We start from the raw sequence: 10,030 nt of genomic DNA, 5'->3' as shown, positions 1-10,030 counted from the left end.
GCAGCTACTTTATCCCCCATCCATAACCTTTGTATTTGTATTTGATGACACAAAAATGATGAGAGAACTGTGCTATTCTAAAAATAAACACAATTCTTAGATTTCAAAAGTGAGCTTTAACAATATGTATCCCCATCTTAGTGAATGGACTTCAGGCTCATGCTTATAGCTCCACTGATAGCTGACATGCTGATTGATGATAGCTTATAAAAATATCTTTCTGTGGAGACTTTTGTGGTAAATATTTCCTGTGCAACTGACCTCATTTTGTTTGCAGTGGAAATTTCTGAAACTTGAACATCAAAAACTTTCATACAATATCTTTTTTCATCATGATTTTAACAATGTTCTGAATACTGGTATAATGTATTATTGAACAGGTTATGGAAAGCACATTTATTATTGGAAAGAGTTTGTATTTGAAGTCTTGATCAAGTAGGTTCAGTTGGTACTTAAAATCATATATTTTGCTGTATGATTTTCTTACATTAATAACAGTGAATTCAGTTATAATGCCCAATCACACACACACAAAATTATCTTTTGAGGACAAATATAACCATTCGCCTAGATTAAATGTGGAAAATTTGTTAGGAGGTGTTGTGGGCTGAATGTGTTCCTACTCTTCGCCCCAGAATTCATATGTTGACCTCTTAGCCCTTAGAAGATGGAGTCTTTAAAGAGGTAAATAAATTAAAGGTGAGCCCTAGTCCAGTACGACTGGACTTCTCATACGAAGAGATTAAGACACAGATCCTTACAGAGGTAAGACCAGGTGAAGACAAAGAGAGAAGATGACCATCTATAAGCCAAAGAGAGAGGCCTTAAAAGAAATCAACTCGTGGCTCACGCCTGTAATCCCAGCACTTTGGGAGGCTGAGGCGGGCAGATATGAGGTTGGGAGTTTGAGACCAGCCTGGCCAATACGGTGAAACCTCGTCTCTACTAAAAATGAAAAATTAGCTGGGCGTGGTGGTGCATGCCTGTATAGTCCCAGCTACTGGGGAGGCTGAGACAGAGTCACTTGAACCTATGAGGCAGAGGTTGCTGTGATTGTGCAACTGCACTCCAGCACGGGCAACAGAGCAAGACCCTGTCAAAAAAAAAAAAAAAAAAGAAAAAAGAAAGAAAGAAAAAAGAGAAGAAATTAACTCCACCAACACCCTGATCTCAGATTTCTAGACTCTAGAACTCTGAAAAAAATTATTTTTTATTTAAGCCACCCAGTCTGTGGCATTTCATTACGTAAGCCCTAGAAAACAAATATAGGAGGTTTTCCAGAGCTACACTCCAGTACAAATAAGAAGCATAGAATAAGCACAATAAATATACCACATATCCATTCTTCCTTCAATATACATTTGTGTTGTTGCTCTCTGGCATTACAAAAACAGTCACAGTTCAAGGGAAAATTTTCATTTCCTAGCAAAAATAGACACCTGTTTATGTTACTACACTGCAAATACATTATAAATATATTTATATGTAAAATCTATAGGAACAGAAAAAAAGAAAGAAGAACTGAGACTTAAAACAGAAGAAGCTTAACTGGTACATCTGCACTCTGATGAGTGAGAAGTCCAAACAAATAGAAAAGTCACAGCCAAACGGTGAGTTCCTTCTATGGTTAGAACACATCTGTCTTAACTCAGAAATCACGCCTAATCTTGTTAATAGCTTACATTTTTCTTAGGCATCAATAAGCACTTTTTAACTGTTTAAATTTAGCAAGAAACATTTTGTTTGTAACTCTGAATTTCAGTGGGCTAATTATGGTGCACACAGGCGGTAAATAACAGATGAGGTAGAAGATAAATGGAGTGATGGTGCCACACAGTCTTTAATCCTCAGAGGCTTTCACTCACTCCCCCATCTTCATTGTCTTACTGCACTCTTCCAATATGATTGATCATCTTCCAATTCTGTGGATGGCGAAAGAGAAGATATTTCATTGAAAACACTGTCCTTACATTCTCAGTCTTCTCAGAGAATATGTTTCTCTTCTTTTATTTGTCATCACTGAACACTAGAGCTCCCCCAAGGACACAACTTTTCTTGTGTATTTTTTTATTATGGTTAAAAAAACATATAACATAAAATGTGCCAGCATAACCATTCCTAAGTGTAGAGTTCACTAATGTTAAGTTACTGGCGTTGTTATAATACAGATCTTCAGAATTTTTTTCATCTTACAAAACTGAGTCAGTGTACCCTTTAAACAATAACCCCTCATTTCTTGCTCCTCTCAGCTCCTGGAAATCACCATTTTACTTTTTTTCTCTATGAATTTGACTTCTCTAGGTACTTCATGTAAGTGGAATCATACATTGTCTTTTTTTTTTTTTTTCTCCAAGACGGAGTCTCGCTCTGCTGCCCAGGCTGGAGTGCAGTGGTGCAATCTAGGCTCACTGCAAACTCTGCCTCCCGGGTTCAAGGGATTCTCCTGCTTCAGCCTCCCAAGTAGCTGGGATTACAGGTGCCACCATTACGCCCAGCTAATTTGCATATTTTTAGTAGAGACAGGGTTTCACCATGTTAGTCAGGCTGGTCTCGAACTCCTGACCTCAGGTGATCTGCCTAGCTCGGCCTCCCAAAGTGCTGGGATTACAGGCGTGAGCCACGGCGCCCAGCCCATTATCTGTCTTTTTTATAACTGGCTTATTTCACTTGTCATAACGTTCTCAAGGTTCATCCATGTTGCAACATGTGTCAGAATTTCCTTCCTTTTTAAGGCTGAATAATATTCCACTGTATGAATATACCACATCTTAGACTCTCACCTGCTAGTGGACACTTGACATGCTTCTACTTTCTGGCTCCTGTAACTAGTACTGCTATGAACATGGGTGTAAAAATATCTCCTTGAGACTGGTTTAGTCCATTTGTGCTGGTATAACAAAATACCAAGACTGGGTAATTTATAAAGAATAGAAATTTATTGATTACAGTTCTGGAGGCTAGAAAGTCCATGATCAAGGTGCTGGCACTTGCTGTCTGGTAAGCATTCTTGCTGCATCCTCACATGGTGGAGGGAGTGAAAAAATGCAAAAAGCATGAATGTTGTGTCTTCACATGGCAAAAGGCAGAAGAGCAAAAGGGTCTAAAGCTAGTTCCCTCCATCCCTTATAAAAGGCACTAATCCATTTATGAGACTGGAGCCCTCATAACTCAAACATTCCCCAAAGACCTCACCTCTTATATCACTGCAATGCAGATAGTTTTAACATAAATTTGGAGGGGGCACATTCAAACCGTAGCAGAGACCCTGCTTGCTTGCTTTCTCTTTTCTTTTTTCTTTCTTTCTTTCTTTCTTTCTTTTCTTTTCTTTCTTTCTTTTTTCTTTCTTTCTTTCCTTTCTTTCTTTCTTTCTTCCTTCCTTCCTTCCTTCCTTCCTTCCTTCCTTTTTTCTTTCTTTCTTTCTTTCTCTTTCTTTCTTTCTTTCTTTCTTTCTTTCTTTCTTTCTTTCTTTCTTTCTTTCTTTCTTTCTTCTCTCTTTCTCTCTCTCTTTCTTTCTCTCTTTCTCTCTTTTTTTCTTATATATACCTAGAAGGGGGATTACTGGGTCATATGGTAATTCTATTTTTAGTTTTTTGAGGAATCATCACACTATTTTTCATAGTGGTGACACCATTTTATAATCCCACCAACAATGCATAAGGTTTCCAATTTCTCCGCATCCTTACCAACACTTATTTTCTGTTTTATTTCATTTTGTTTAATAGTAGCCATCCTGATAGGTTTGAAGTGACATCTCATCTTGTTTTTAATTCTAACATCCCTTCTATGTCTGGTTGTGATGCTTGCTCTGTCCTTTCATTTATTTTTTGCCTTTTAAAATGGCTTCCCCCCCCCCCCTTGATAGCCTGATAATATACCAAGAAAAAGGAACTGCTCCAATTTGATCTTTAGTTTGTGGTGAGTTGTGGAGAGAGGGAAGTAAGGTTAGATCTCAGATTTGTAATGAGGCCCCTGGACTGTAAGCTTCACAAATGTTTCTGTTTGTTTGTTTGTTTTTCCATCCCACTTAGGTGGGAGAGGATGGCTAGAGTGGTTCCAATTGGATATTTCTCTTCTCCCATGTGGAAGGCTAGAGCCGACTAGAGTTGTATAATGCTTCTTCTAGGTCAGTTAGACTCTTAATAATGCCCCAGCAATTTAGGTCCTGGTTTACTATTTTCTTCTGAGGGCAGTTTCTTTCTTTTTAAGAAGAACACAGTGTACAATAAGAAAAAACAACAAGAAGAAGAAGAACGCAGTGCTCTGGCATGTTTTAAAACTATTCCTTTCTTTCTCCACCTATTGGAAGCATGAGAGGGTTTTTCTCTAGTATTTTCTGTGAGAACCTGCTCAAGTTCCTGGAGGTAAATCTCACAAAATTGTAGGATCCTCATATGACTGGGTCCTGCTGGAGTTTTTAACTCTTAAAGTTGCCTGCATTGGGCCTCCAGCACCTCATCAATTATAGTCTGGCTTTTCCTCTCCCAACTCTGGCTCTCATGATAGTTTCTCTTCCTGAATCCCTGTATTTTCCCGTCTGCCTCTTCAAACCGGGATGCAGCCATTTGCTGTTTCTTCACTGCTCTTGCATATCCTAGAAGAGTTGTTGATTTGTCAGTCTGTTCAACTTGTTCTTGTGTTTAATCTGAGGTGGCAACTTCCCAGCTCCTTATAGGCAGAACTGGAGACTGCAAGTTTTTTCTCATTATGGTTTTGACTTAAATTTTCCAGATATTAGTGAAGTTGAGCAACTTTTTATATTCTTGTTGGCCACTTACATGTTATCTTTCAAGAAATGTCTATTCAATTTCTTTGCCCATTTTTTAATCAGGCTATTTGATTTTTGCTTATGAGTTATAAGAGTTCTTTGTATATTCTGGATATTAATCTCTTATCAAATTTTAGAAATGAAAATCTTTTCTTCTATTCCACAGATTGCCTTTTCACTCGTTTTTTTAGACGGAGTCTCACTCTGTCACCCAGGTCGGATTGCAATGGTGCCATCTTGGCTCACTGCAACCTCTGCTTCCCGTGTGCAAGCGATTCTCCTGCCTCAGCCTCCCAAGTAGCTGGAATTCCAAGGACATGCCACCACACCTGGCTCATGTTTTGTATCTTTAGTAGAGATGGGGTTTCACCATGTTGGCCAGGCTGGTCTCGAACTCCTGACTTCAGGTGATCCGCCCACCTTGGCCTCCCAATGTGCTGGGATTACAGGCATGAGCCACTGCATCTGGCCTCTTTTCACTCTGTTGATTGTGTCCTTTGTTGCACAAAAGTTTTTAAGATTCATGTAGTCTCATTTATCTATTTTTGCTTTTATTGCCTGTGTTTTTAGTATCATACCCAATAAATCATTGTCAAGTCCAGTGTCATGAAGCTTTCCCTATATGTTTTCTTATAGGAATTTTATAAATTTAGGTTTTATGTTTAGGTCATTAATATATTTTGATTTAATGGTGTAAAATAAAGGCCCAACTTCATTCTTTTGCATGTAGAGATCCAGTTTTTTCAATACCAGTTGTTGAAGACACTGTTTTTCCCCACTGAGTGGTCTTGGTATCCTTGTCAAGGATCATTTGACCACATGCATGAAAATTTAATTTATAGGCTGTGTATTCTATTCAATTGGTCTATTTGTCTGTTTTTATGCCAGTACCGCACTACTTTGATTATCATAGATTTGTAATATGTTTTGAAATCAGAAAAAGTCTAATGTCCTCCAACTTGGTTCTTTTTCAAAATTGTTTTGACTATTCAGAGTACTTTGATATACCAAATGAATTTCAGGATTTATTTTTTTATTTCTCCAAAAGATCCCGTAAGGATTTTGATAAGGATTGCATTGACTCTGTAGGTCACTTTGGACATTAGAACAATGTAACAATCTTAAGTTATCTAATCCGTGAACACAGGATATCTTTCATTTATTAGTATCTGCTTTAATTTCATTCAGCAACGTTTTATGGTTTTTGGTGTACAAGCTTCTCATCTCCTTGGTTAGGTTTATTCCTAAGCTTTTTATTGTTTCGAGTGAAATTGTAAATGGGTTTGTTTTCTTAATTTCCTTTTTGGATTGTTCATTATTCATGTGTAGAAATGCAACTGATTTCTGTGTGTTGGTTTTGTACCTTGTAACTTTGCTTAATTCATTTATTAGTTCTAACAGATTTTATTGTGTATGGAATCATTAGAGTTTTCTATGTATACGATTTTGTCCTCTGTAAACAGAGATTATTTACTTCTTTTCCAATATGGATGCCTTTTATTTGTTTTTCTTGCTTAATTGTTCTGGGTATAATTTTCAGTTCTATGTTGAATAGAAGTAGTAAGAGTGGGCATCTTTGCCTTGTTTCTGATACTAGAGAAAAAGCTTTTAGTCTTTTATCCTTGTGTATGATGTTATCTGTGGGCTCTTTATAAATGGTCTTAATTGTGTTCATGGAATGGCCTTCTCTTCCCATTTTATTAAGTGTTTTAACAGGAAAGAGTGTTTAATCTTGTCAAATGATATTTCTCCACTGATTGGGATAATCGTGGTTTTTGTCCTTTATTCTGTTAATGTGTTATATACGTTACATTGTTTTGTTCTTTTCTTTTTTCTCTCTCTTTCTTTCCTTTCTTCCTTCCTTCCTTCCTTTCTCTCTCTCCTTCCTTTCTTTCTTTCTCTTTCTTTCTTTCTTTTTCTTTCTTTCTTTCTTTCTTTCTTTTTCTTTCTTTCTTTTCTTTCTTTCTCTTTCTTTCTTTCTTTCTTTCTTTCTTTCTTTCTTTCTTTCTTTCTTTCTTTCTTTCTTTCTTTCTTTCTTTCTTTCTTTCTTTCGAGACAGGGTCTCACTCTGTCACCCAGGCTGGAGTGGAATGGTGCTATCTTGACTCACTGCAGCCTCAATCTCCTGAGCTCAAGCAATCCTCTCACCTCAGGCTCCCAAGTAACTGGGACTACAAGTATGTGCCACCACACCTGGCTAGTTTTTATATTTTTTTATAGAGGTGAGGTTTTGCTGTGTTGCCCAGGCTGGTCTCGAACTCTTGAGCTCAAGCGATCTACCCACCTCCACCTCACAAAGGGCTGGGATTACAGGCATGAGTCATTGCACCCATAGATGGATTTTCATATGCTAAACTATCCTTGCATTCCTGAGTAAATCCCATTGGTTATCATATATGATTCTCTTAATATACTATTGAATTTGGTTTGCTAGTATTTCGTTGAGGATTTTTGCATTCAAATTCATCAGAGATATTGGTCTGTAGTTTTCTTTTCTTGCAGTGTCTTTGCCTAGCTTTGGTATTAGGGCAATTTTGACCTGCTATAAGGAATTTAGAAGCATTCTATCCTCTTGAATTCTATGAAGGAGTTTCAGGGAAACTGGTGTTAATTCTTTTGTAAATGTTTAGTAGAATTCTCCAGTGAAGCCACCTGGGATTTCTTTTTAGGGGGATTTTTGATTACTAATTCAATCTTCATACTAGTTATTGATCTTTTCAGATTTTTTATATCTACATGATTCAGTCTTGCTAGCTTGTATGTTTCTAGGAATTTGTACATTTCTTTTAGGTTATCCAATTTGTTGGCATGCAATTGTTCACAGTATTCTCATGATCTTTTTTTATTTCTGTGGTATCAATTGTAATATCTCTTTTTTCATTTCTGATTTTATTTATTTGCTTCTTCTCTTTTTTTAATCTAGCTAAGGGTTTATCAATTTTGTTGGTTTTTTGTCCATTATTTTTAGTTTTTATTTTGTTTATCACTGCTCTAATCTTTATTATTTCCCTTCTGCTAAATTTGAGTTTAGTTTGTTCTTATTTTTTGGTTTCCTAAGGTGCAAAGTTAGATCATTGATTGAGATATTTCTTCTTTTTTAGCTTACACATTTACAACTATAAAATTTCTTTATCATTGCTTTTGCTGCATCCCACAAGTTTTGGTATGTTGTGTTTTCAGTCTCATTTGTCCCAATGTATTTCCTAATTTCCATTGTGACTTGTTTTGTGACTCCATTGGTCATTTAAGAGTTGTTTAATTTCTAAGTATTTGTAGATTTTTCAGTTTCTCTTGTGTTAGTGATTTCTAGTTCACTGTATGGTGATTGGAAAAGATACTTTCTATGATTTCAATGTTTTTGAATTTGTTAAGATGTGTTTTGTGACCTAACATGTGATGTATCCTGGAAAATGTTCCATGTGCACTCAAAATGAATGTATACCCTGGTGCTGTTGGTTGGAATGTTCTGTATGTGTCTATTGGGTCCAGTTGGTTTACAGTGTTGTTCAAGTCTTCTATTTCCTTATTAATGTTCTGTCTGGTTCTTCTATCAACTATTAAATGTAACTTATTGAAGTCTTCTACTACAATTGTGTTTCTGTGTTTTTCTCCTTTCAATTCTTTCAAAGCTTGATTTATATATTTAAGAGCTATTAGGTTTTGTGCATAAGTATTCATAATAGTAATATATTCATGGTGAATTGAATGTTTTTCATTATAGGATATCCTTCTTTGTCTCCTGTAAGTTTTTCATTTAAAGTCTCTTTGTTTGATATTATGTAGCCACTCTTGCTCTATTTTGGTTATTATTTGGCCAGAATCTGATTTTTTCCATTTTTTCACTTTTAGCCTATATATGTCCTGATATTAAGACTTACTTTGTAATTTTCTTAATGGCTTTTGGTTAAAAAATAAAACACTTCACAAACTTGCATGTCATCGTTGCTCAAGGGCCACACAAATCTTCTCTGTCTTGTTCCAACTTTAGTTTGTGTACTGCTGAAGCAAGCACTGTCAATTTTTTTTGCGTGTCTTCCGACTTTTTTATCTCTCATTTTCTCTGCCTTCCTTTGTATTACATTGATTTTTTGGAGTGACATACTTTTATTCTTTTTGCATTTTCTTTTTTCCTGTATTCCATAGATATTTTCTTTTTGGTCGCCATGGTAATTATGTAAAGCATCTTAAAGTTATAATAGTCTATTTTAAACTGTTAACAACTTCAATCATATACAAACATTGTACTACATTGCAGCTTTGCCCCCCCAACACTTTATGTTATTGATGTCACAAGTTACATATTTATATACTGTATACCAGTTAACATGCAATTGTACCTATTTGTTGTACAGTTTTATCATTTAAAATCTATGCACCAAAATTAAGATAATACAGGTTACTCTACTTGCCCATGAATTTACCTTTGATTCTTCTTTTTGATCAAGTCTGCCATTGAACCTCTAATAAGCTTTTCAGTTCAGTTATTGTATTTTTCACTCCATAATTTCTATTTGGTTCTTTGTTATAGTGTTTCGTATATTTGTTAATAACCTCATTGTGTTGATGCACTATTTTTCTTATCTCCTTTGGTGGCATATCTGTCCCCTTGTTTAGTTTATTGAGTGTATTTATGACAATTTAAAAAATTCTTTGTCAAGCAGCTCTTAGATCTGTGTTGCTTTCGTTTTAGGACAGGTTTTATTTTGGTCTTTTGATTGGACCAATCTGTTTCTCTGTTTCTTTGTATGCCTTGTGAGATATAGATATAGATATCTATATAGAGATATCTATATCTGTCTATATCTATATCTATGTCTATATCTGTATCTATATATACACACACACACATATATACATTTTTTCTGGGTTTTGGGCTTTTGGAAAAACAGCCACCTCTCTTAGCTTTACCAATCAACTCAGTTTGAGGTTCTGGGACCTTTGAAACCTTTTCTCATGTCTTACTTTTCTTGGTGTTGTCCTATAAAACTGCAACTCTAACATGCTGCTAGCCTTTGCTTTCAGTGCCTTCCACACTCTACTACCCGTCCCACCAGCACTGTGAGTCAGGGGAGACAGAAACCAGTTCCTCAGGCAGCCCTCAGACAAGCCCCAGCATGAGATGCATGGTCCACTTTTTCGTTTCCATCAGGAGAGAGAATCCCTTGTATGGGGTGGTTCCTCCCAGTTGCTTCACAATATAATGCATAAAGGTGGGACATGAATGGGCATGTCAAATGTCACAAATTTTTTCTATCCTTTTTTTGG

The 10,030-nt window shown here is 36.2% G+C and overlaps 1 non-coding gene across 1 annotated transcript; it reads right to left on the bottom strand.

Annotated features, from left to right (window-relative positions):
* Positions 1 to 8,670: 8,670 nt before the first annotated feature.
* LOC114671146 (U6 spliceosomal RNA) lies at positions 8,671 to 8,777 on the bottom strand. The gene has a single exon (XR_003721042.2). It is a non-coding gene; the product is annotated as a U6 spliceosomal RNA (small nuclear RNA).
* Between the last annotated feature and the right edge of the window lie 1,253 nt (positions 8,778 to 10,030).

This window comes from Macaca mulatta, chromosome 11 (genome assembly GCF_049350105.2).
Source record: "Macaca mulatta isolate MMU2019108-1 chromosome 11, T2T-MMU8v2.0, whole genome shotgun sequence".
Lineage (NCBI taxonomy): Eukaryota > Metazoa > Chordata > Mammalia > Primates > Cercopithecidae > Macaca > Macaca mulatta.
The sequence above is the reverse complement of the archived record's forward strand: the minus strand, read 5'-3'. Positions and strand labels throughout refer to the sequence as shown.